At 38.0% G+C, this 25,352-nt stretch overlaps 1 protein-coding gene and 1 pseudogene across 1 annotated transcript in view; both read right to left on the bottom strand.

Annotated features, from left to right (window-relative positions):
- The window catches only part of USH2A (usherin), a 969,245-nt gene that overhangs the window by 389,225 nt on the left and 554,668 nt on the right, over positions 1–25,352 (bottom strand). The gene's annotated exons all lie outside the window — the stretch shown is intronic.
- LOC148775192 (cytochrome c oxidase subunit 7C, mitochondrial pseudogene) lies at positions 8,809–9,176 on the bottom strand (annotated as a pseudogene).

Below are 25,352 nucleotides of genomic sequence, written 5' to 3'. Positions count from 1 at the left end.
ACTTTTCTATTTTACTTTGAAGGAAAAACTGTTAAATGAAGAAGCAATCAAAATAAATCTCACATGTGCCACAGGTTTCACATGAAAGGAACTTTGCCTTCAGCTTCGAATATGAAGACCAACTAAAATGTTAACAACCTGGATGCCCATTTCTAAAGCTAAAATCTTACTTTTCATGTTCTTATTTGCTGAATCGTAGGATATTTTTCTGTACAATTAGTTTTTAAGCAAAAACCAGTGTAAACAGGTATTCTCACATGTATAAGTCACAGATGAGTAATTGATGACTATTCCAGGAGTATCATCTCATGGGGCTCTCTAGATTGAAATAACATAAATGGGTATCCTTTCCCATTCTTGTTATAATCATTGTCACAAGAATTTTAATGCACCATATATTCCATAATTTTTTTCCTCTGTGCTGTACTGCTCTGACCTTTTCAATATTCTATAATTTGACTGGCTGGCTATTTCAGTTCTCTCCTTTTTACAGCCTTATTAACTTGTGGGAAAGAGGTGAAATGAACAGCCAATCAGAATACATAATATTGCAAAGGTCAGTGTAGTCTTGTAAGTATCATCACACACAGAAGACTGTATGCCAGGCATTAACATCCTGATATCTTATTCATGTGACAAAGATTGTAACAAGAACAGAAAATGGCACAACATGAATCCATTCTCATGACAAAGATCATAATGAGGAATGACAGCGAACAAACCAAACTGATTCTTGTTACCTTGTGAGGATTTTACATGTCAGACCTGGTCCTGTTTAAGTTAGCCTTTTTCTGAATCCAATTACACCTTATGGTAGAAAAGATATTGACCAATTTCCCCACTTCTGGCTGGAAAAAGAAAATGCTATATTTTTTCCTGTATTGGGGTCTCAATTTTAGTGTTGTTCAGCCTCACCTCACCATCACAGAATTCTGCCAATCCCCAAGTAAAAGACACTGAATGGCATATTGCAAATTAGGGCCATGTGGCCAGTGTGTCCTTAAATGGGAACTAAGAATTCTAGATTACTCTAGATAGCACATATTAATATTTAAGTCACTTTTATTTCTTCTTTGTAAAGATATTTCAAATTATTCTACCCAAGATGCAAATGCATGCTCCAAACATCACTATTTTAACAGATCTTACTTTGATATAAATCTGAAAGTATTTAAGTTAATATATAGGTAAAAGGACCTATTCCTGACTTTAAGTTTTTGCCAACATACAAAACTTTTATATATCTTTACTTACACAGCTTTCTTCTCCACAGAACATTTTGAAAGAGAAAAAAATAAGTAGCTCGTGAAGCACTTAGGCGCTGAGAAAGACAGTGCTCTGTTAATGCATCATACTTTTACCATTATTGTAATTACTCTAATGTGATGCTTAATTAGTTGTCCTCTAGTAAAAGCTGTACTTCTTTGATTCCTCTTTAAAGTGGTCATTCTGCTATTATAACAGCTGTAGTTCAGGGAATAAATACACAGAATATTTCATCAATTCACCAAAAGATGCTTCACAATAATTTGCCGCAAGTCTGTGCTCATACAAGAGCAATACAGTTCTATAGATAGTGAGGATATTTTTGTCTGGTGTTTTGAGTTTTTTTTTAATTTATGGGCAAAAGTAAACTAATGTTACACAGTTAATCTTCTAAATATTTTAAATAACATTTTTTAAGTCACTAGCAATAGCTGCTGTTCCAAAGGTTTAAAAATAATAACTGAAGAGTATGGATGGATGTGGAGGGCATGATACCAAGTGAAATACGCCAGAGAGAGAAAGATAAATTCTGTATGATATCATGTATATGTGGAATGTACAAAGTACAACAAACTGGTGAATATACCAAAAAAGAAATAGACTCACAGATATGGAGAACAAATGAGTAGTCATCAGTGGGGAGAGGATGGGGCAACATAAGGGTGGGGGAGTAGAAGCTACAAACTACCGGGTATAAGACAGGCTCAAGGATGTGGGAATACACAGGGGGAATACATATGTGGGAATACAATATGGAGAATATAGTCAGTATTTCATGATAACTATAAGTGGAAAGCAGCCCGTAAGAATTTTATAAAAGTAAAAAATTTTAAAAAGGGGTGAGCAAAGATTAATCAGTGAATCCTTGAATGAAAGAAAGATGGGTTTACTATTTAAACTGCTTCTGAAGACTTTTTTTAACGTTTAGAGTTACATACCTTCCAGAGGTAATTTGTCAGACAAGTATCAGCCCTTCCTACAAATCTTAATGAAAAAAAGTAAATGGCTAAAAAAGGCTAAAATATTTTGCTGTAAGAAGCAAATGCAGTGTTAATATTGCCTTGCAATTTATTTTAAAGAAATAATTTTATTGCATTATTCTAAACATAAGAAAATGAATTACAAAATGGCTTAACAGTGCCTATGTAAAAATTTGGTTTAAGAACCAAGCAAAGGTGGCTAGAGTCCGAAGCAAGAAAACTATAATGCGGTACCTTTAGTCCCCAAATAAGCTTTCAACATGTAAAGGGTCATAAGAAATACATTTGTTTGTAAAGCAAAGAGAGTTTGATATATACATTTTGCTCTCTTGAGCAACAACTTAATTCAATTTTTGCTCCCTGATTTCAAGTTGAACTGATTTTCCCTTTTAGATCCTGCAGATGGTGACTTTCTAGCCTGGATAATTGTAGAAATGAAAAGAACCAGTTTGAGTCCTTTCAAAGACATTTTATCCACCTTAGTTGTTTTCTTATTGTTTACCTAAATCAGTTAATGTGGTTCAGCTATAAAATAAATGTGTAAAAACAAGTAACATCTCTGTCATGGCAAATAGTTAATCACTTACTTACTTAATGCTAAGAATGCATTTTATAGTCACCAATTGCATTTTTTTTAAAGAAAGAATTGTTTTTAAAACATTTCCTCTTAAGGAAAAGATTGAGAAATGTGAATAGCTTATTAACAATGTTATAGGTACATAATATAAGTCTTTATCTTTTAATCTTTGCTCATTGTTTGGGTTTTCATAGTCAGTATACAAATGAAGATTATTATCTGCTTTTAAAACATGTTCATAACTCATAGATGCCAATAAGAATATTCAGTTCTTTAAGGAGATGATCAGAAAGAAACTGGCTAAAAAGGAGACCTAGTGATCTCCAATCCATAATCAAATATCTAGATTGATTGTGTCACTTGCACTTGTATTGATTTCAATTCGAGTAGCTCACCCAAGGGAATAATAACAATGTGGAATAAAACTGATTTATGAGAACAAAATAAATCCTTTTGTGAGTGGTAATGAATTGGTAGTATTTAACCCTTTCAATCACAGAGTGAAAAAACTATTTATTTTTTTAAGAATGCTGAGCTAGCCAAAAGAAGTCATATCAGAAATGCCAATATTGCCAAGTGCCATTACACTATGTTGTAATGCTGGGAAAAAAATGCTGCTCTAAACTTGATGGAAGGCATCATCTGACATACAACATACTTCTAGCTTTTCTGGCCCACGTTCAATGTGCCATCACAAATGATGGACTTGTAAATCTAAAGTATTATGAAATCATTCAATAAATGTTTATTGCACTTATTTACATGATTTATAAGAGTTGAGAACAAGAGTAAACATGGTGGCACAGGTTGTTGTTCAGTCACTAAGTCGTGTACGACTCTTTGCGACCCGATGGACTACAGCACACCAGGCTTCTCTGTCCTTCACTATCTTCTGGAGTTTGTTCAAATTCATGTCCAAGGAGTCAGTGGTATTAACTAGCCATCTCATCCTCTACTGCCCTCTTTACCTCTTGCCTTCAATCTTTTCCAGCATCAGGGTCTTTTCAAATGAGTCGGCTTGTTGCATCAGGCCAAAGTATTAGAGCCTCAGCTTCAACATCAGTCCTTCTGACGAATATTCAGGATTGATTTCCTTTAGGATTGACTGGTTTGACCTCCTTGTTGTCCAAGGGACTCTTAAGAGTTTTCTCTAGCACCACAATTTGAAAACATCAATTCTTCGGCACTCAACCTTCTTTATGGTCCAACTCTCATATACATACATGAGTACCGGAAAAACCACAGCGTTGACTAAATGGACCTTTGTCAGCAAAATAATGTCACTGCTTTGTAATATGCTGTCTAGATTTGTCATAGGTTTCCTTCCAAGGAACAAATGTCTTTTAATTTCATGAGTGAAGTCACCATCTGCAGTGATTTTGAAGCCCAAGAGAATAAAATCTGTCACTGTTTCCATTTTACCCCATCTATTGGCCATGAAATGATGAAACTGGATGCCACAATGTTAGTTTTCTGAATGTTGTGTTTTAAGCCAGCTTTTTCACTGTCCTTTTTCATCCTCATCAAGAGGCTCTTTAGTTCCCTTCACTTTCTGCCATTAGAGTGGTATCATCTGTATGCATGAGGTTGTTGATAATTCTCCTGGCAATCCTGATTCCAGCCTGTGAGTCATCCAGTCCAGCATTTCACATAATGTACTCTGCATATAAGTTAAATAAGCAGGGTGACAACATAAAGTCTTGACATACTTCTTTTCCAATTTGGAACCAGTCTGTTGTTCCATTGGAGAAGGCAATGGCAAGCCACTCCAGTACTCTTGCCTAGAAAATCCCATGGATGGAGGAGCCTGGTAGGCTGCAGTCCATGGGGTCACTACGAGTCAGACATGACTGAGCGACTTCACTTTCACTTTTCACTTTCACACATTGGAGAAGGAAATGGCATCCCACTCCAGTGTTCTTGCCTGGAGAATCCCAGGGACGGGGGAGCCTGGTGGCCTGCCGTCTATGGGGTCACACAGAGTCGGACACGACTGAAGTGACTTAGCAGCAGCAGCAGCAGCTGTTGTTCCATGTCCAGTTCTAACTGTTGCTTCTTGACCTGCATACAGGTTTCTCAGGAGGCAGGTCAGGTGGTCTGGTATTCCCATCTCTTGAAGAATTTTTCACAATTTGTTGTAATCCACACAAAGTCTTTAGCAGAGTCAATGAAGCAGAAGTAGATGTTTCTCTGGAATTCCGTTACTTTTTCTATGATCCAGCAGATGTTGGCAATTTGATCTCTGGTTCCTGTGCCTGTTCTAAATCTAGCTTGTATATCTGGAAGTTCTCGATTCACATACTGCTAAAGCCTAGCTTGATGAATTTTGAGCATTATCTTGCTAGCTTGTGAAATGAGCACAATTGTATGGTAGTTTGAACATTTGGCATTGTGTTTCTTTGGGATTTAGGGCTTCCCTGGTAGCTCAGCTGGTAAAGAATCCGCTTGCAAAGCAGGAGACCCTGGTTCAATTCCTGGGTTGGGAAGATACTCTGGAGAAGGGAAGGCTACCTACTCCAGTATAGCCTGGAGAATGACATGGACTCTATAGTCCAGGGGGTCACAAAAAGTCAGACACAACTGAGCAAATTTCACTTTCTTTGGGATTTAACTACATTTAATATTTTTTCTCTCAATATTGATGTTCTTTAGTTTACTCAAAACTTGGTATATAACCATTAATTCAAGGGGTATCTCCAGGATATCATGGCCCAGGGAGATAGCTTTTAGTATAATTAAAGCACATACATAAAATGCCTGGGGACATACTCAGGTGGCTCAGTGGTAAAGAATCTGCATGCCAGTGGAGGAGATGCAGGAGACTTGGGTTCCTTCACTGGGTTGAGAAAATCCCCTGGAGGAAGAATGGCAACCCACTTCAGTATTCTTGCCTGGCAACTTCCATGGACTGAAGAGCCTGGCAGGCTACAATCTGTGGCACTGCAAAGGGTCAGACATGACTGAGCACACGCACGCACAGGCACACACACACACACACACATATTTGCCTTAAGGAAAATTAAAGGACCTCACACACGCACACACACACACACACACACATTTGCCTTAAGGAAAATTAAAGGACCTGGCAAAAAGTAAGATGATTTGTACATAAAAACAAAGCAACTGATTCTATCAACTGAGCCAACCAGCCAACCATTTAATGAGAAAAAAACAAAAAACAAAAAAATCAGCTCATTTTCTTTGAAATCCAATAGTCAAAACATTTCTAATAGTTTGGCTTCAACTTAATTTTTAACTTTTCCATGTTGCTGATATCTTATACACATGTTCTAAAACTAGGTTGTCGAATTGAATAACCACTATCCACATGGGGCCCCTGAGTACTTGAAATGTGGTTGTGACTGAATGTCTAATTTTATTTAATTTTAACTAATTTAAATTAAAAACTAATAATTAATTTTGCTTCTGGAAAAATTTTAATTATTGAATACCTTTTTAACAGAAAATATTATGAAGTTAAAATACAGATTGAATATTTCTGATAAAAATTATCTGAATTGAAGAGTACTATAAAATATACACACTGATTTAGCATAAAAAGAAGAAAAAAAAATCTCACTTGAGATATCACTTTAAGATTTTGATTCCATGTTGAAATGATAATATTCAGGGTAGACTGATTCACAAAATATATATTACACAATTTTATTCATGTGCATACTAGAAAGTTAAAAATTAGATATTTAGCTTACTTTATATGTCTGCTGGACAGCACCACTCTGATGTGCTAAAGAAAAAAATTAGAATGCACACTTAAAATTCAGGTTCATTTTTATCTGAAACTGCATCACCAACTCGATGGACATGAGTTTCAGTGAACTCCGGGAGTTGGTGATGGACAGGGAGGCCTGGCGTGCTGTGGTTCATGGGGTCGCAAAGAGTCGGACATGACTGAGCGACTGAACTGAACTGAACTGAATGTAAGAAAGAAAATCTTATTCTTCCAAAATCTTCCTATATATATGCACACAAAATGAAGGTGAAACTTTTATTCATAAAATGCACAGGTTCTATTTAATGCAATGCATTTAATTCATTGCCCTAAGAAAGCTAATTTCAGAACTACTTGGAAGGGACTCCTATAAGTGTTGAGTTGATTTGTTATCAGCTCTGTCAATTTGGCTTGTACTGTCATGGTGTTTAATGAAATTATAGAAAGGTAACTATTTATCCTCTTTGGCTTAAAAAGACTTTCAAAAAAATTAATACGTTTTACTATTTACAATGAAACATAATTTAATTCAGTTTGATGGTACCATAATTATTATAGCATAATAATTTTTTTAATATGATAACTTTTGCATGTATGCCAAAGAGAGTAAATCATTAAATAGGAAACAGTACAAATCAAAAACATAATAAGAAACTCTATTATCTTAAAGGAATAAATTATTAGGGAAAAGTGAAAGTAATCATTGTAAGTTTAAGGGATTCAAGTAAAAGCAAGATGGCTGGGTTTCTGAAAGAAGCTGAGGTTCAAGGTCTTTATCATCTCAGGTTTAGTGATGTTAAGTCTTTTGTTTCCAAGTTCTTATGAGAATTTTGAGTTTTAAAATCTGTTGTTTTCTAAAATCTTCTAGTACTTTTGCTATAAGATGATACATGCTACAAATTCTCCTCTTTTGTCTTGGCTGCATTCACTCCTTCTTTGACTATAAAAGAAATACTCGTTCATTGTAAATTTTAACTATTATCAGACACTATGAAAAGTTAGAATTATCTAAAATTTCAAGATAATCATTACTATTATATCAATATTTTGGTGTATTTTGGTATTTATCCTTTCATATTTTATACATATAAATGCATTACCATTTTTCCCACTTAAAGACTTTTTAATGCTCTTGTTTTGCACTTGTAATAATATAATTTTCTTAATAATAACTATACTTCTGCATAATCTTTTAAATGAATTCACCACAATATAATCTGTATAGATAGACTTTTAGGACCATGCCCTTCAACTCTCATTATACAAATAAATTGTCAGAAAAATAACTTTCCAAATATTTTGTACACCTATCTAACAATATCTTTGAAAAAAATTCCAAGAACTGCTCATTTTCCCAATGGGCACAAATGGATACAGATATTTTAAACATTTTATATTTACTTTATAAGCTTATTTTAATCATCTTGAAAGAATTCTTAGAAACAAAAATTAGTCAAATAGCTTTGTTGTGGCTTACTTAAAATAATCGTATTGTATGGATATATTTGTGATTGAAACTTAACCTAGAGCTCTTTTTGTTTCAAGTAAAAGCATCCATACTGTTAGTGTGTTATAACACATTAGCTGAGTGGGTTAAACTCACGGAAATGTTTCTTAAGTGTAAGGAGCTCTGTATTTTCTGTTTTAATGGAGCTGAAAAAAATAACTCAGATTTACAAGTGTTTAAAGAAAGTATTGATGAAAATCACACAGATATGATACCAAGAATGATTTTTTGAATGTTATAATAAAAACAAAATCACAATCACAAAGGTAAAAAACCTGGCTATAACCCTCACCTCACCAGCTTCCCTGGTGGCTCAAATGATAAAGAATCTGCCTGCAATGTAGGAGACCTGGGTTGGGAAGATCGCCTGGAGAAGAGAATGGCTACCCACTCCAGTATTCTTATCTAGAGAATTCCATGGACAGAGGAGCCTGGGGGGCTACAGTCCACGGGGTCACAAAGAGTCAGAAATGACTGAGAACACTTTCACTTTTCTTCTTTTAATCCTCACAGGAAATATGAAGGCTTCATGAAAAAATAACAAAACTTTACTGTGAAATACAAAATGCCTAAATAAATGGAATCCCAACACATTTCTCAAGAAATATTTGATGGTATAAATTCCTCATGAATTAATTTATAAGAAGAAGAGTTAATTAAAAATATCAGTAGCATTTTTAATTTTTTAATTTTAACTTTTTTAATCAAATACACATTTAGTTAAGAAACTAATAATGCAGTATTACCCAAATAAAATGTAAGCACGTGTTCAATTATCATGTTCCATATTTCAGAGGAGAGGCGTTAAGGATTTCTGCCACAAGTTTATTTACAAACATATCTAGGATGCTGAGTTCAAGGGTTTGATCCTTTTAAGAGACTGCACCTCTTAATATGCTCCTCTTCCTGTCACATGGATTACTTTTTAAGCAGTTGGTATCTTACTATAAAGAAAGGTGCAGCAAATCCAGACCCAAAGAACAAAGTCATCATAGCTAGTAACCTCCACTTGTTTTCCACTGAAAATGGTATATTCTTCCCTGGACCCTCCTCGTAGTGGCTGCGACGAACCACAGAGGTTGTGAACCTCTGGATGCTCTGTCCCAACATAGCGCTGTTGGAAGTTTTACAAAAGATCCAGAGACTGAAGGCGGAAGAAATGGCTGCTGCAAACGGCGTGCTGCTTGCCTCACGACCTTGTTCCCCTAACTGTAAGGATGGAAAGGGCCAGTAGCATTTTTTAAAGCTCTGTTTAATGATGAGTTGGAAGAATATACATAAAGATCTAAGACATTTTTAAAAAATGAGCAGTAAGCTGGAAGGAGAAGATGCGAACTTTACCAATAAGATGAAAAGTATTTTTTAATATGTACCAGGTTGAAAGCATAGAGATCAAACTGTCATGGTAATGATTCAAAGAGAAACAGAGGAATAAACAGAAGGAGTAAATAGCCCCGAAGTAAGTACCATAATACATAAGAATTTAAGTCTCTGATAAATTTAGCAAAATAATGCAATGCATATGTTTCAATCCTGGATAGAGAAAATGTTCTTTACAAAAATAAACCGGTTTCATCACACACAAAAAATCTGAAATACTGTTTCCTAACCCTCATAAATACACCAGAAAGATAAGTTGAATAAAATATTTGGCACTGTAATGACTAATAATTATAACTCAAATTTTAAGCTGCCATTCAGATCAAACCTACTTTTAAATCTCTAAAATTTTCTGGCAAAGTATGTGAGCAAATGAAAAAAATAAAAACAATAAGCATATTGGAATGTTTGATGTCACTAAGAATAAAAAAATGCATATTAGAGCAAATAATCATTTTTATCTATCAAATTATCACAATTACAGAAATATGAACAAATTGTATACTGTTAGGAGATATGTGAACTGATGCAATTTTTTTTAAAGCATTGTTGCATTTTTCCAGTGCATATCAAGTCTCAAAAAAATATTCCACCGTTTAACTTTTCTAGCAATACATATTAATGATATATGCAGAATTATGTGATAAATATTCTTTCTAATATTAAAAATAATAAACCTAAACATGCAACAATAATGAAATGGCTAATACATTTTGCTATTATAATATCATGTAATGAAATGGTAATGATGGGAAGACTAGTACATTTTGATATATCCATATGATTTATGAGTTCCTTTTTAAGATGGCGGTGTAGAAGGATGTGTGTTTATCTTCTCCTGTTAGAACTCCAAAACTGCAACTAACCACTGAACAGCCGTAGACAGGAGAATATTGGATCCCATCAAGAAAAGATACCCCACATCCAAGGGCAAAGGAGAAGCCCCAACAGGATGGTAGGAGGGGCAAAATCATGTTTAGAGTCAAACCTGCCAGAGACGCTCAGAGGGCTCAAATGAAACCTTGTGCACAAAGACCCAGGGAACACACAAGAGACAGAGCCAGTCCTGCCTTTGAGTGTCTGTCTCCTGCAGAGGCATGGGTCAGCAGTGGCCTGCCACGGGGACAGGAGCTCTGGCTGCAACAGACCTGGGAGGTGCGGTGTGTGAGCCCCACCATAGAGGCACCAAAAAAAAACCAACCCACAAACTGAAGAACAATTATATCAAAGAAGTTCTCACACTATTGTGAAAGATCTAGGGCTCACAACAGATTTCCCAACCTGGGGATCCAGCAAAGGGACTGAGAATCCCCAGGAAATTTGACTTTAAAGGTCAGTGGGATTTGATTACAGAACTTCCACAGGACTAGGGAAACAGCTTTCTGGGAGGGTACAAATGAAACCTTGTGCACACCAGGACCCAGGAGAAAGGAGCGGTGACCCCACAAGAGGATGAGCCAGACTTGCCTATGAGTGTCTACGAGCCTCCAGCAGAGGCGTGGGTCAACAGTTGCCTGCCGTTGGGTCAGGAGCACTGAATACAACAGTCCTGGCATAAGTCCTTTGGAAGGAGGTCTCCATTACCTCCATTATCCCTACCATAGTTTGGTCACAGGCCAAACTACAGGGAGGGAACACAACCTCACACAATAGCAGGAAATTGGACTGAGGATTTACTGACCATGGCCCCACCCATCAGAGCAAGACCCAGATTCTCCCACAGCCAAACCCTCCCATCAGGAAGCTTCCACAAGCCTATTATCCTTCTCCATCAGAGGGCAGACAGAATGGAAACACATTTATGAAAACCAACCAAACTGATCACTTGGATCACAGCCTTGTCTAACTCAGTGAAACTATGAGCCATGTCGTGTAGGACTACCCAAGATGGATGGGTCATAGAGGAGAGTTCTGACAAAATGTGGCCCAATGGAGAAGGGAATGGCAAACCACTTCAGTATGTGGTCCACTGGAGAAGGAATCAGCAAACCAGTTCAGTATGTGGTCAACTGGAGAAGGTAATGGCAAACCACTTCAGTATTCTTGCCTTGAGAATCCAATGAACAGTATGAAAAGGCAAAAAGACAGGACACTGAAATATGCCCAATATGCTACAGGAGAAGAGTGGAGACATAACTCCAGAAAGAATGAAGAGGCTGAGCCAAGTGAAAACAATACCCGGTTGTGGATGTGACTGGTGATGGAAGTAAGCCCAAGGCTGTAAAGAACAGTATTGCCTAGGAACCTGGAATAGGTCCATGAATCAAGGTAAATTGGAAGTGGTCAAACAGGAGATGGCAAAAGTGAACATCAACATTTTAGGAATCAGTGAACTAAAATGGACTGGAATGGCAAATTTAATTCGGATGACCATTATACTGACCACTGTGGGCAAGAATTCCCGAGAAGAAATGGAGGAGCCCTCACAGTCAACAAAAAAGTTCAAAATAAAGTACCTGGGTGCAATCTCAAAAACAACAGAATGATGTCTGTTCATTTTCAAGGCAAACCATTCAGTATCACAGTAATCCAACTGTACGCCTGAACCACTAAAGCTGAAGCTGAATGGTTCTATGAAGACCAACAGGACCTTCTAAAACTACACCCCCCAAAAAAAAAATATATCCTTTTCATCATAGGGGACTCAAATGCAAAAGTAGGAAGTCAAGAGATATCTTGAGTAACAGGCAAGTTTGGTCTTGCAGTACAAAATGAAGTAGGGCAAAAGTTAATAGAGTTTTGCCAAGAGAATGCACTGGTCATAGCAAACACCCTTTTCCAACAACCCAAGAGACAACTCTATACATGGACTTCACCAGATGGTCAAAAACTAAATCAGATTATATTCTTTGCTCTTTGCAGCCAAAGATGGAGAAGCTCAATGCAGAAAAAAAAAAAAAAAAAAAAGACCAGGAGCTGACTGTGGCTCAGATAATGACCTCCTTATTGCAAAATTCAGCCTTAAATTGAAGAAAGTAGGTAAAACCATTAGACCATTCAGGTATGACTTAAATAAAATCCCTTATGATTATATAGTGTATGTGACAAAAGGACTCAAGGGATTAGATCTGATAGACAGAGTGCCTGAAGAACTATGGGTGGAGGTTCCTAACACTGTACAGGAGATGGTGATCAAAACCATCCCCAAGAAGAAGAAATGCAAAAAGGTAAAATGGTTGTCTGAGGAGGCCTTACAACTAGCTGAGAAAGGAAGAGAAGCAAAAGGCAAAGGAGAAAAGGAAAGATATATCCATCCAAATGCAGAGTTCCAAAAAATAGCAAGGAGAGATAAGAAAGCCTTCCTCAGTGATCAGTGTAAAGAAATAGAGGAAAACAATAGAATGGGAAAGACCAGAGATATCTTTAGGAAAATTAGAGATACCAAGGGAACATTTCATGCAAAGATGGGCTCAGTAAAGAACAGAAATGGTATGGACATAACAGAAGCAAAAGATATTAAGAAGAGGTGGCAAGAATACACAGAAGAACTATACAAAAAAGATCTTAATGACCCAGATAATCAAAATGGTGTGATCAGTCACCGAGAGTCAGATATCCTGAAGTGTGAAGTCAAGGAGGTCTTAGGAAGCATCACTTCGAACAAAGCTAGAGGAGGCAATGGAATTCCAGCTATTTCAAATCCTAAAAGATGATGCTGTGAAAGTGCTGCACTCAATATGCCAGCAAATTTGGAAAACTCAGCAGTGGCCAAAGGATTATAAAATGTCAGTTTTGATTCCAATTCCAAAGAAAAGCAATGCCAAAGAATGACCAAACTACCGCATAATTGCACTCATCTCACACACCAGCAAGTTCAGTTCACTTCAGTTCAGTTGCTCAGTCGTGTCTGACTCTTTGCAACCCAATGGACTGCCACACGGCAGGCTTCCCTGTCCATCACTCACTCCCGGAGTTTACTCAAACGCATGTCCATTGAGTCAGTGATGCCATCCAACTATCTCATCCTCTGTCATCCACTTCTCCTCCTGCCTTCAATCTTTCCCAGGATTAGGCTCTTTCCAAATGAGTCAATTCTTCACATCAGGTGGCCAAAGTATTGGAGTTTCAGCTTTAGCATCAGTCCTCCCAGGGAATATTCAGGACTGATTTACTTAAGGTTGGACTGGTTGGATCTCCTTGCAGTCCAAGGGACTCTCAAGAGTCTTCTCCAAAATCACAGTTCAAAAACATCAATTCTTCGGTGCTCAGCTTTCTTTATAGTCCAACTCTCACAGCCATACATGACTACTGGAAAAACCATAGCTTATACTAGACGGACCTTTGTTTGCAAAGTAATGTCTCCGCTTTTTAATATGCTGTCTAGGTTGGTCATAACTTTTCTTCCAAGGAGCAAACGTCTTTTAATTTCATGGCTTCAGTTACCATCTGCAATGACTGGCGTCCCCCCAAAATCAGCCACTGTTTCCACTGTTTCCCCATCTATTTCCCATGAAGTGATAGGACTGCATGCCATGATCTTATTTTTCTGAATGTTGAGTTTTAAACCAACTTTTTCATTCTCCTCTTTCACTTTCAGTCAAATGCTCTTTAGTTTTTCATTGCTTTCTGCCATAAGGGTGGTGTCATCTGCATATCTGAGGTTATTGATATTTCTCTGGCGATCTTGATTCCAGCTTGGATTTCATCCAGCCAGCGTTTCCCATGATGTACTCTGCATATAAGTTTTATAAGCAGGGTGACAATATACAGTCTTGACGTACTCCTATCCCTATTTGGAACCAGTCAGTTGTTCTATATTCTGTTCTAACTGTTGCTTCCTGACCTGCATACAGATTTCTCAAGAGGCAGGTCAGGTGGTTTGGTATTCCTATCTCTTTAAGAACTTTCCACAGTTTATTGTGATCCACAGAGTCAAAGGCTTTGGCATAATCAATAAAGCAGAAGTAGGTGTTTTTCTGGAACTCTCTTGCTTTTCCAATGACCCAACAGTTGCTGACAATTTTATCTCTGGTTCCTCTGAAATTTCTAAATCCAGTTTGAACATGTGGAAGTTCACGGTTCACGTACTGTTGAATCCTGACTTGGAGAATTTTGAGCATTGCTTTACTGGCATGTGAAATGAAGTGAAGTGACAGTCGTTTAGTCATGTCCAACTCTTTGCGACCCCATGAATTTTACAGTCCATGGAATTCTCCATGCCAGAATACTAGAGTGGGTAGCCTTCCCCTTCCCCAGGGCTCTTCCCAACCCAGGGATTAAACCCAGGTCTCCCACAATGCAGGCGGATTCTTTACCAGCTGAGCCACAAGGGAAGCCCAAGCATACTGGAGTGGATAGCCTATCCTTTCTCCAACGGATATTCCCAACCCAGGAATTGAACTGAGGTATCCTGCATTGCAGGTGGATTCTTCACCAACTGAGCTATGAGGGAAGCCCCAGTGAGATGAGTGCAATTGTGCAGTAGTTTGAGCATTCTTTGGCATTGCCTTTCTTTGGGATTGGAATGAAGACTGACCTTTTCCTGTCCTGTGGCCACTGCTGAGTTTTCCAAATTTGCTGGCATATTGAATGCAGCACTTTCACAGCATCATCTTTCAAGATTTGAAATAGCTCAACTGGAATTCCATCAACTCCACTAGCTTTGTTTGCAGAGAAGCTTCCTAAGGCCCACTTGACTTCGCATTCCAGGATGTCTGGCTCTAGGTGAGTGATCATACCATTGTGATTATCTGGGTCATGAAGATCTTTTTTGTATAGTTCTGTGTATTCTTGCCACCTCTTCTTAATATCTTCTGCTTCTGTTAGGTTCACACCATTTCTGTCCTTTATTGAGCCCATCTTTGCATGAAATGTTCCCTTGGTATCTCTAATTTTCTTGAAGAGATCTCTAGTTTTTCCCATTCTATTGCTTTCCTCTATTTCTATGCACTGATCACTGAGGAAGGCTTTCTTACCTCTCCTTGCTGTTCTTCGAACTCTGCATTCAAATGCATATATCTTTCCTTTTCTCCTTTGACTTTTGCTTCTCTTCTTTCCACAGCTATTTGTAAGGCTTCTTCAGACAACCATTTTGCCTTTTTGCATTTCTTTTTCTTGGGGATGGTTTTGATACCTGCCTCTTGTACAATATTAGGAACCTTGGTCCATAGTCCTTAAGGCATTCTGTCTATCAGATCTAATCCCTTGAATCTATTTCTTACTTCCACTGTATAATGGTAAGGGATTTGATTTAGGTTATACCTGAATGGTCTAGTGGTTTTCCCTACTTTCTTCAATTTAAGTCTGAATTTGGCAATAAGGAGGTCATTATCTCAGCCATAGTCAGCTCCCGGTCTTATTTTTGCTGACTGTATAGAGCTTTTCCATCTCTGGCTGCAGAGAATATAATCAATCTGATTTCAGAAGAGGAACTAAAAAGCTTCTTGATGAAAGTGAAAGAGGAGAGTGAAAAACTTGGCTGAAAGCTCAACATTCAGAAAACTAAGATCATGGCATCCAGTCCCATCACTTCATGGGAAATAGATGGGGAAACACTGGAAACAGTGTCAGACTTTATTTTTTTGGGCTCCAAAATCACTACAGATGCTGATTGCAGCCATGAAATTAAAAGACGCTTACTCCTTGGAAGGAAAGTTATGACCAACCTAGATAGCATATTAAAAAGCAGAGACATTCCTTTGCCAACAAAGGTCCGTCTAGTCAAGGCTGTGGTTTTTCCAGGGGTCATGTATGGGTGTGAGAGTTGGACTATGAAGAAAGCTGAGCTCTGAAGAATTGATGCTTTTGAACTGTGGTGCTGGAGAAGACTCTTGAGAGTCCCTTGGACTGCAAGGAGATCCAACCAGTCCATTTGAAAGGAGATCAGTCCTGGGTGTTCTTTGGAAGGACTGATGCTGAGGCTGAAACTCCAATACTTTGGCCACCTCATGCGAAGAGTTGACTCACTGGAAAAGGCTCTGATGCTGGGAGGGATTGGGGGCAGGAGAAGAAGGGGACAACAGAGAATGAGATGGCTGGATGGCATCACTGACTCGATGAACGTGAGGTTGAGTGAACTCTGGTAGTTGGTGATGGACAGGGAGGCCTGGCATGCTGTGATTCATGAGGTCACAGAGTCAGACACGCTGAGCAACTGAACTGAACTGAACTGACCATCTGGTGATGTCCACGTGTAGAGTCTTCTCTTGTGTTGTTGGAAGAGGATGTTTGCTATGACCAGTGCTTTCTCTTAGCAAAAGTCTATTAGCCTTTGCCCTACTACATTCTGTACATTCCAAGTCCAAATTTGCCTTTTACTCCAGGTATTTCTTGACTACTTACTTTTGCATTTCAGTCCCCTGTAATGAAAAGGACATTTTTTGGGAGGTGTTAGTTCTAGATGGTTTTGCAAGTCTTCATAGAACCATTCAACCTCAGCTTCTTCAGCATTACTGGTCAGGGAATAGACTTGGATTACAGAGATACTGAATGACCTGCCTTGGAAACAAACAGAGACCATTCTGCCATTTTTGAGATTGAATCCAATCTTTTGAGATGCATCCAATACTGCATTTAGGACTCTTTTGTTGACTATGATGTCAACTCCATTTCTTCTAATGGATTCTTGCCCACAGTAGTAGATATAATGGTCTTCTGAGTTAAATTCACCCATTCCAGTCCATTTTAATTTGCTGATTCCTAAAATGTTGACAGTCACTTTTGCCATCTCCTGTTTGACCACTTCCAATTTGCCTTGATTCATGGACCTAACATTACAGGTTCCTATGCAATATTGCTCTTTACAGCATCAGACTTTACTTCCATCACAAGTCACATCCCCAGTGGGTATTATTTTTACTTTGGCTCACACACTGGTAAAGTAATGTTCAAAATTCTCCAACCTAGGCTTCAACAGTATGTGAACCGAGAACTTCCAGATGTTCAAGCTGGATTTAGAAAAGGCAGAGGAACCAGAGATCAAATTACCAACAAATATTGGATCATAGAAAAAGCAAGAGAATTCCAGAAAAACATCTACTTTTGCTTCATTCACTATGCTAAAGCCTTTTACTGTGTGGATCACAATAAACTGTGGAAAATTCTTAAAGAGACAGGAATACCAGACCACCTTACTTGCCTCCTGAGAAATCTGTATGCTGGTCAAGAAGCAATGGTTAGAACTGGTCATGGATCAACAGACTGGCTCCAATTTGGGAAAGGAGTACCTCAAGGCTATATATTGTCACCTTGTTTATTTAACTTAAATGCAGAATATATCATGCAAAATGCTGCGCTGGATGAATCACAAGGTAGAATCAAGATTGCCAGGAAAAATACCAATAACCTCAGATATACAGATGACACCACCCTTATGACAGAAAGCGAAGAGGAACTAAAGAGCCTCTTGATGAAAGTGAAAGAGGAGAGTGAAAAAACTGACTTAAAACTCAACATTCAAAAAACTAGTCATGGCATCCAGTCTCATCACTTTATGGCAAATAGATGGGGAAACAATGGAAACACTGACAGACTGTATTTTCTTGGGCTCCAAAATCACTGCAGATGGTCATTGCAGCCATGAAATTAAAAGACGCTTGCTCCTTGGAAGAAAAGCTATGACAAACCTAGACAACATATTAAAAAGCATAAGTATTACCAACAAAGGTACATATAGTCAAACATATGGTTTTTCCAGTAGTCACGTATGGATATGAGAATTGGGCCATAAAGAAAGCTGAGTGCCAAAGAATTGATGCTTTTGAACTGTGGTTTTGGAGAAGACTCTTGAGAGTCTCTTGGACAGCAAGGACATCAATTCAGTCAACCTAAAAGAAATCTTTCCTTGTAGTTAAGTTGGTTAAGAATCTTCCTGCAATGCAGAAGACCTGGGTTTGATCCCTGGGTCACGAAGATCCTCTGGAGAAGGAAATGGCAACCCACTCCAGTATTCCTGCCTGGAGAATCCCATGGACAGAGGACCCTGGCCAGCTACAGTCCATGAGTCAGACACAACTTAGCATCTAAACCACCGCCACCAAAAGAAGTCAGTCCTGAATATTCATTGGAAGGACTGAAGCTGAAGCTGAAATTCCAATGCTTTGGCCATCTGATTCGAAGAAATGACTCATTGGAAAATTCCTTGATGCTGGGAAGATTGAAGGCAGGAGGAGAAGGGGATGACAGAGGATGAGATGGTTGGATGGCATCACTGAATCGATGGACATGAGTTTGAGCAAGTTCTGGGAGATGGTGATGATCAGTGAAAACTGCTGTGCTACAGTCCACAGGGTCACTACGGGTCAGATATGACAGAGCAACTGAACTGAACTGATACTATTGATATTGTATATCCATTAAGAATGATTTTTATCAGTGCTCTTTGTGTGATATGAGACATACTCATAATGTTAAATAAATAAAGTAGGCTATAAGATTTGTTTGTATTAGGATCTCAAATATACTATATATTCACATATACTCACACATTTATCTCCACAGGAAAAAAAGACTGGATGACAGATGAAAATGCAATCCATTTATATAATTTTTAAAAAGATATTTAAGGAAAAATGCATTCTGATCCATGTCTACAGCTACTAAATTTAAGTAATATTCATCTGCTATAATAACTGAAAAATATTGACAATCCTTTCTGTGACACGCAAAATCCCTAAAGTAACCTACAAGATTCTTCATAAAGCAGTTTTTATGTCTCATCTCCGCCATTCCCTTCCTCTCCACTCTGTCCCAGACACTGGCCTTCCCTGGTTTCCGCAATCGCACCAACATTTTCTGTTTCTCACATACTTCACTAATGTCATTCCCTCTGGAGTCCTCTTTGCTCTTTTCTCTGGGTTAGTGCCTAAATGTTAACCCAAATGTCATCTGTTGAAAAAGTCTTCTCTAATCGTCCATTATAGTAGGATCCCTACTATGCCACCTTAGTGACATATATGTTTACTTTAGTGTTTTTTAAGGTTAGCAACTTTACATTTTTATGTGATTACTTGATTAATTTCTACCTCTTGTAAATCACAAGCCCCTACAGTGAAAGATCATGCTCCTTAATTCACCACTATCATTTTGGTCTTGCTCCATTAAAACTAGATATATATTTATGGCATGAACTAATTAATGAACCAATATCTACATTTTATTTTATGATTTCAGATATCCACTCCTCGGATTCTGATATCTCCCCAAAGGTATGTTTTTGTTGTTTAGTCACTAAGTTGTGTCTGACTCTTTTGGTACACCACCAGGCTCCTCTGTCCGTGGGATTTTCTAGGCAAGAATACTGGAGTGGGTTGCCATTTCCTTCTCCAGGGGATCTTCTTGACCTAGGGGTCAAACACGCATCTCCTACATTTTACCACTGAGCTACCAGGTGACCCATCCCCAAAGACATATGACCATATAAAAAATAAGATATATATATATACAATCCTATTTACAAATAATCCAAATTCTCAGAAAACTATACAAAACTGTTTTGCTTTCTTACATGGCTTGCTAGCATCCTTAGATTCTGTTTTTTAATTGAGTGAAGTAACTCATTCATCGTAAGAACTTCACACAAAAAGTTGGGAAATATTAGTTCTCAATGAGCTGTTCTTAGTTTATGGCATTATGGTATGAGAGTCATCTAGTAGTACTTTCTAAGCTGCGGAAGTGTAACGTGTGATCCCTGTAAATATATGATGATGAAGACCTACCACCATGCAAGGGGTCCATTCTTACACCCCTACAGGAGAAGCTTAGGAGTTAGAACTCCTCTGCTGCAGGACTGTCTCAGAGGCTGGAAAGAACACAAGCCCTGGAGAACTAGATTTTTTCCTATTTCTCAATGTAGTCCACTCTTCCCTTTCCCTGTAATATTACTTCATAGCTGACATATCCATTGAAAGCCTCCTTATTCAAAATCCAGATAATTAGGTTTAATGTTTATGCTTTCAGTCAAGACATATCTACAGGCTGATTCTAATATTGCTATTTATTCAGCAAATACTGAACTCTTACCATGACAAAGCATACAAAACCCAACACCTGACAGGTATATTAATGGTATACAACTATCAGTTCATATTATTATATATCTGCTTCGTGACTGACATCCCCATGTGAACTGCATCATGTGTGTCCTAAAACCTCCAAGTCTGCCCTTGTATGAGTTTCAAAATGGTTCGAATTTTTCAAAATGCTTTAAATTCTTCCCCTTTTGAAAAGGGCAATTTTATTTTTTAATGATATAAATCCTTCCAAAGCCAAAGGTAAATTATTGGGGAGTGACCTGCAGATGATATTCCTCATCTAACAGTCTCCTTTCATGAGGAGGAAGAATGGAAAGATTACTACAAAAAAATGATCTGCAGAATTTGAAACATGAACTGAAGCCAGGAGAACACAGAAACCCAGTGCTCTCTCCTGCCTCTATGGGCGGCACTCTCTGACTCCATGTTCAGCCCTGGGTTAGAATTTGCATTTCATCATTACATCGTCTCTGCAACAGACACAACAGCATAGAGCTTGCACTTGTTCATTATGTCAAGAAAATAGCCAATTAGATATGAGACACAAATTCAATAAGCAGCCGTGTGAGTGCTGAGAACAGATGAGTTCCGAAGTAAGTTTGATAAATTAATGCTTAACTCCATTCTCGTGGAAAAATGTGTCCTAATTATACATTTCTATAGTTTTATTGGCCATGACATGATATACAATCAGAGGTGTCAATATATTCAGTGGGTATATGTTCAATCGCCTGATTTTTGAAATGATATAAATCTAACCAGGGCTCATTTATATTTTCACCAACAATGCAGCAATGATTTTTTAATTCCAAGTAAAACATTTTCATTTCCTGTGTGTTTATAATTATGTGTTTATACCCCTAGAAATGTAGGCAAAACTATATTAATTGTAATTTTTGTTTTTTTGCAGAGAAGAAATTTGCTTTCCAAAGAAATAGGAAGAAAGAAATTTTCTCTATAGCTTCACTCTTCTTCATATTAATACTTGTTTTGAACATGCTTTTTCCCACAGTCATCATTCCTAATATTTCTTGTGTTGATTTTAAACACTTGATGTGGTCAGGAAGAATTCCATAACATGACACATTTAATGTCTTTTCCATCGCTAAAAGAAATTGTATGGTCAATAATTAATTGTATAATGTGAAAAGAAATAGTATAATGCCTTTAGCATGTCTGTGCTTGATGAGTATTTGTGTATAAAATACTATTGCCTGCTACTTTAGACTTGGAAGTTTAATTTTCATACATTGGGTTTTTATTTAATAAACTGAGATAGACCTGGACTTTCTCTGACCTTTCCTTCTAAAAATATGGGGAATCAGAAAAAGGAATCCTGGAAGGAAGTGGACTAGTGACAAGCCATGTTACTCTGCTGATTTGGCTGCAAGGCCGACCTCATGCTTCCTTTTCTCCATCTCTGTCTCTTTCATCCTCGAAATAACGGGCGAGCTCACTGCTGCTGCCCGACCCTCTAACTCATTACGAAGAAATGAATTCAAATTGCTTGAAAAGAAGCTGCCTCTTTTATCTTCCCACTGACTGACAAGCAACTACAAAGTTCTCCAGCGGGATTCCAAGTTACAAGCTGTACTGCATCACTGCAACAATTCCCCCACTGGCGGCTTTTCCCAGAGGGCAGCGTGTCAGATACACTGCATGGCTCGTGAGCGAGCACAGCCCTGAAAGCGCACACTTCTCTTCACCCTGAACAGCAGACATCAGGGACCATAAAACAAAGCTGTCCGTTTCCTGACATCCAGACTCCTTGGAATCTAAGAGGTTCCATGTATAATTATTTTCTTTATCTCCCCAAGAAAACAAATGCTTTTCTACCCTTTTTTCCCCTCCTTGTAATTTTTCTAAAACACAGTTTATTCTGGGAGGAAAGGCATCCAGAGAACCAGATTGTGTGCAAAGGTCTCTGAATTTCTCTAAGTAACCTTGAAAGATGGATGGCATTTTTGTGATTTTTTCAGATTTTTTTTAAAAGAGATTAATAGTGCTTGAATCAACTGACAGTCTGAAGCATTATTTTTGGTGACCAGCAACCCCTGGAGAAGGTAAGGAGAAGGTAAAGGTAGTTAAATATATGCATTCATCTAGTTGCAGCCCAGCAGTACTTATTTCACTTGTGCAGTTTCAGTTTTGCTTTCTTTTCTTTCTAGGCGGGAATACGTGCCAAGGAGCAAACACTTGATACTGACATTGGAATGAAATACTGATGCCACTTAATCAAAGGAGGAAAAGCTGATGCTCAGAGGATGGTGGGGACGGGAGGTGGTCATATCTATACTCCTCTATCTTTTCTACCTAGAAAAGTCCTCTTCCCTTTTTAAATCACCCCACTTCCCTTCCAGATGTTTCCACTGAAGACAAAACTGCTCAGCGCTGCTCCCTCTCCTCTAACTTTAACAAACCAGAATCTTTCCCTTCACAACTGAGTTGGGCAGAGTCTCTTTTGCTTCTCTGACCAATCCTATTTAGTTCCCTTCTTTGTTTTGCAATACCCTCAGGGTTTTTGTTTGTTTGATTACCACTGCAACGACTGAAGAGAGAAACACAGGCAAAATATGAGAAAGAAAATCTAACGTTATACATGCCCCCCAAAGAGTTTCCCTGGATAATCACTGAAATGTACACCAAGATGCCTTTCATCCAGTAGGCTTCGACCTTAGAGCTTCTGATTCAGCCCGCAGATCTCTAGTCCTTCTGGGCAGAACCATCTGCGATTATTCCGAATGACTCTGCTTTGCAATCATCTGTTTTCACCAGCTCGTTATACAAATTTGTTGCAAAAATAACATTTATTTATTCAAAGCTGTGTATATAAAAAAGGAAAAGTGAGAAGATTAAAAAGTCTACAACCACCCAAAGATAACAACGATTATGTGTGTGTGTGTAGATATATGATATTTTCCCCAAAATTTGCATTTCCCTTTTTAAAAATAGTCTTCAAAGCTAATCAAGGGTTTTTCCAGGCCCACCTGTTCTTACAAGAAAAGAAAGCATCTGATTAATGCTAATTTGATGATCTGCTTTCCCCTGTCCTCCCTCCCTGTCTGTCTTCTCTCCTTCCTTCCTTTCTTCCTCCTCCCTCTCTTCCTTCTCATTCCCTTCTCTCTCCTTTCCATTCCCTCTTCCTTTAAAAAGATTCACTCATGGTTGAAGATATCCACACTGGAGAAAAAGTCTCTTAATATCTATTCCTTGTATCCTTCTGTGTTCAGGAAGAAGAATTTTCATGTGTCCATAAAATGACTCAATTTTGCCAGGATGCATTCATTGAATCGCTTTTTTCTTTTAATAAAATAACATTTCCCTTTGCAGATGCTTAAGGATCACTTTTTCTTCTTTCTTTTCTCAGTGATCCAAATTCTCGTTTTCTCAAATGAACATCTTTATTCTGTGCTACAAGACAAAATAGGGGATTAGAAGAAAGAGGCTTTTAAGAATGAAAACTAAGCTGCAATCCAATTTTTCAGAGCAGGTGAGAGTTAACAGTGCACAAAGGACTTGGTAATTAGCACACCCTGGTGCTCTGCTTAAGAAACTCAGACGCAAAACAATCTGTCAGGTTATCCAGCAAGGATGATCACTTCCCCATTCATTCAAAAGGAAGCAAAATGAAGAATCAAACTATTCGCAGAGGACTCTGCATGATTAACTGTTTAAGAAAAAAGCAGGACATGGTATTGCCTACTAAGAAGAGGATCAGTATAAAGAATCTGGTTTAGTAGTAAAGAGCCTGGTATTTGTGAAAATATTTGATAAGACCTCAGATGATTTTCTTTTTCTCATAATACTATTTTCTGTGCTCCTTCTTGACAATTAGATGGTTTCATAATATTTTGAGGGCACGAAGAGAAGGGGGCCCACAGAAAATGTGATGGTTAGATAGCATCACCAAATCAATGGACATGAGTTTAAGCAAACTCCAGGAGATAGTGAAGGATAGGAAAGCCTTGGTGTGCTGCAGTCCATGGGGTAACAAATAGTAGGACATGTCTTAGCAACTAAATAACAACAACAAATATTATTCTGAGTTGAAAATATTTTTGAACCCTTATAAAATAATTAAGCAATCATCAATTCTCATCGCATATTATTTTCACCTGCCAGTCAGATAAGAGATTTATAATTTTAAATACAGTTGTGTATAAGCCATATTTTTACTACTATGTTGTCAGATATTTTAGTTTTTATTCCTAAAGTTGCATATTTATTTAAAACATTCACGTACTTAATATGTTTCATAAGGAACTTTTATAAACCTATTTCCTATAGTTAATGTGTTACTTAATTCATATATTTGAAGAGGGAAAAATCCTGGGGATATCATAAACTGATCCAGGAGAGCTAGCTGTTCACCTGTGTAAGGTAAGCAGAAAGCTCCAGAGAGCCAGAGAGCACTTGTTCCAGGTCGGTAAGTGGCACTTTCAGACCCGAGAAAAAGCTAATTTGTGTCATATGTTCCTCATAATTAAATGGATGTTTCAAATCATGCAGAATCCCACAGAATGAAGTGTTCTTCATTACTTTTATGGCAGACATTAAGAAAAAGCAGAAAATATGTTCTCATCCATCCCATTGTGGGTTGGACACTCTGTCCATTTTTGCCATCCACATTTCTTTGTGCCCACTCTGAGGTTCTCTGTGTTTTCACACTCAGGTTATTCTAGCCCATCACTGAAGCAGAGTAAGGCCCAGTGTTTCCAACATCTTTCCCCACTTGGCTCCGTTGTCACACCAACATCCGGTTTCCCTCTTGCCTCACACATCTGCCTGGGCTGCCTGTCTTATCTTTGTTTGTTTGCAAATTCTATGGGGGCAGAGACCTTTCAGGTCCAATCTTTGGTGCCACTTTATGCACCTCAGATTTGGTTTAAAGTTGACCATCTAATTAATCAGGGGCTTCCCGGGTGGCCCAGTGGTA

The sequence above is a fragment of the Moschus berezovskii genome, chromosome 17 (assembly GCF_049115385.1).
Source record: "Moschus berezovskii isolate FMDL1 chromosome 17, NW_MosBer_1.0, whole genome shotgun sequence".
Lineage (NCBI taxonomy): Eukaryota > Metazoa > Chordata > Mammalia > Artiodactyla > Moschidae > Moschus > Moschus berezovskii.
Note: the sequence above shows the minus strand (reverse complement) of the source record. Positions and strands in the feature narration are given on the sequence as shown.